The sequence below is a fragment of the Aotus nancymaae genome, unplaced genomic scaffold (genome assembly GCF_030222135.1).
Source record: "Aotus nancymaae isolate 86718 unplaced genomic scaffold, 86718_ANA_hifiasm-v0.15.2.pri h1tg000004l, whole genome shotgun sequence".
NCBI lineage: Eukaryota > Metazoa > Chordata > Mammalia > Primates > Aotidae > Aotus > Aotus nancymaae.
The window spans coordinates 5418860-5421924 of record NW_026988415.1 but is presented as its reverse complement, the minus strand read 5'-3'; the positions used below and the strand labels follow the sequence as shown (position 1 = coordinate 5421924).

The 3065-nt window shown below is 32.7% G+C and overlaps 1 pseudogene; it reads left to right on the top strand.

The window, feature by feature from the left end:
- Positions 1-814: 814 nt before the first annotated feature.
- LOC105727296 (cytochrome c-like) lies at positions 815-1130 on the top strand (annotated as a pseudogene).
- Positions 1131-3065: the final 1935 nt, after the last annotated feature.

Sequence of the window (3065 nt, the reverse complement as noted above, 5' to 3'; positions counted from 1 at the left end):
AAATGAAAATTTTTTGAAAGGGTTATCAGTTTAGGTGTTTATACCATAAAAAGTAGTGGATGTTAGTGAATACTGATTCCAAATCATGGTATTAATAGTCAATTACTGAAGTGTTGAAATACCATACTTTTTAAAGATAGATTGTCCACTCCTATTGCACATAATAATATATATATTGCTAAAACTACAATAATAGTACCATCTCTAAGCCTCTCTTTTTCTAGCTTTTAAATGAATAGTATTTTGCTATAATACATGTTATGAAGATTAATGATCAGGTTATGTTATAGTAGAAAACCACAGGTTTTAAAAGAGGAGAGACCTTGATTTGAACATTAGCTCTCCCTACACAAGTCATTAAATCTCTCTGATTCTGATTTCTCACTTTTAAAATGGAGACACGTTTTCTCTTGGACTAGCTTATGCATAAAATAAAATAATTAGATTGTTTAAGTATTAGGCATCATATTGCAAAATAGGGACGTACTATGGTTTGAATAGATTAATGCTGTTATCACAGAAATGGGTTTGTTTCAACAGGGCAAATTCAGTCCACTTTTCTCTTCCTTTCTTTCACTCTCTTTGCCCTTCAGCCATGAAATAATACAGCAATAAGGCCCTCAAGAGATGCCAGCCCCTCAGTCATAGACTTCCCAGCCTCCAGAACCATGTGACAATGAATTTCTGTTAATTACAAATTACCCAATCTTAGGTATTCTGTTATAGCAGCACAAAATGAAGTAAGACAGGATATAGAGGGACATCCGGCTTCCAAGCGGGAACTTTCATTGCACCAGTGACAAAAGAATTAAATATGGGTGATGTTGAGAAAGGCAAGAAGATTTTTCTTCAGAAGTGTGCCCAGTGTCACACCACGGAAAAGGGAGGCGAGCATAAAACTGGGTTAATCTCCATGGTCTCCTCGGGTGGAAGACAGGTCAGGCCGTTGGATTCTCTTACACAGATGCCAATAAAAATAAAGCATCACCTGGGGAAAGGATACACTGATGAAGTATTTGGAGAATTCCCAAAAGTACATTCCTGGAACAAAAATTATCTTTGCTGGCATTAAGAAGAAGGCAGAAAGGGCAGACTTGATAGCTTATCTCAAAAAAGCTACTAATAATTGACCACTGCCTTATTTATTACAAAACAGAAATGTCTCATGACTTTTCTATGTGCACCATATTTTAATAGATCTCACACACCAGAATTCAGATCATGAAATGACTGAGAGAATATTTTTGTTAGGCAGTCCTGATTTAACTAAGACTGGGTTGCGGTTAAATGAATATGCTCAGTTTTTTGAATTTTAATAGTAATTACAATTCAGTAAATGCTATTGCTGTTTACCCCTTCTAAAGATATGACTGGACTTCATTTGTAATGTTCAACTTTTCACAAATATGGTAAATGCCATCTTAAAATTTATTGAACATTGTTTTTATATTTAGAATTATATAGCTGGTTATGTTAATATATTTTAATACTGGGAAATTCCTTCACTGTCTCAAAACCATCTCTGTTTTGTGTTCATTTGCCTCTAAAAGTCAAGGACTGAAGATAAAGTAGCAATGTCTATTTTATATTTTTGTCCTCAACTACACCAATCTAATTAGAATTCTCTGTATCTAAAATGGTTCGTTTTACTTATTGAAAGGCATTTTAGTGTGGTTTATGTATAATATCAAATAAAGATTATTTAACACTTTCCACATTTTATAGATGCTTTTAAAATAGTAGCAAGTTAAACTTCACTCTTGTATTCTTTACAATCTAAGTCAGACTAAGTTGTAATTTAGGTTTGTCTTTAAACAGCCATACAGAAACATACAACTGTAGAACTGATGTGTATTTGTGATTGGGAATGGTACTTTTGCCAATATAAAAAATTTAAAGTAGAGGAGATACACACAAGTTTAAGAATTATGTGTGATTACAAGACTCAAAATAATTAAAAACAAAATCACAGACCAAAAAAATGAAGTAAGACAGAGTGCACAGAATTTGGTGATATCTAGGCAAAAAAAAAAAAAAAAAAAAAAAAAAAAACAGGCAAAACCTGAGAACTCTTGAAATGAACATCAGATAATCTGGACATGATGCTTAGGAATATTCAGAGTTAGGATTAGCTAAGGATCACAGTAGGCAATAGAACTCCAGGGTATAGAAACAGAGAAAATATCCCATTTCTTCTCCCCATCAATAGGTAGTATGAACCTGATACAATCTACTACCTGGAAGCAGGGCAACTGAAACGAATGGAACCCAAATTTGGACGTAGAAATCATACACTCCATATTGAGCATCATTGTTCTGCCTTTAGCAATTTTGGTAACTTACTCCTTTTAATAGGTATTAACAATTTCTAAATTAGCAAGAAGTGGCTTTTCCCCATCCCTGTAATTTCCAAAATCAAAACACCATTGAATTCTCTTTGAATTCAAAAATGCTCCCCAATTTGCAGATGTATCTTTTCTTTAATTAAAGTAATTCTCATTTTTCTGGTTAAGGTGACTGAGGAGCCTGAGAGTGAGCATTTTAAATGGTGATAGTGACTGGAAAAGAAGTTAGCAGATGTTTTATGAACAAAAGCCTGAAAACTCTAGAAAAGGGATCTCTGGATCTATGAGACCTTATCTAGGGGTGGGGAAGATAATAGGAATATTCCAAAAGAAGATTATTCCCTCAGTGCCCGTAGTGGTGATATTAGAGATTCTCTAAAAATATATCTTAAGCATTATGTTTTAGAATAGAATTGAAAAGACTCTACTCTTCACATATTTTAGAGTCTACCTTTCTTCTTTTAACAAGTTAAAACTGGTTTATGAAAGATGTTAACACGTTTTCGCATGTAAGCATATTATTTAAATTTTTAATGTTATAATATTGATAATGTGATTTCCTAGCATAATTTAGTAAATATTGAACACTGAAGTCTAATACAATAAAAAGTAAACAAGACTAAAATCATTTTGAATTCAATAATTTCTCATAAACACAAATTCTGATTTCTAAAGACTAGAAATACTTTCCAAGTATTGTCTTCATACCCTTTCTTTCAT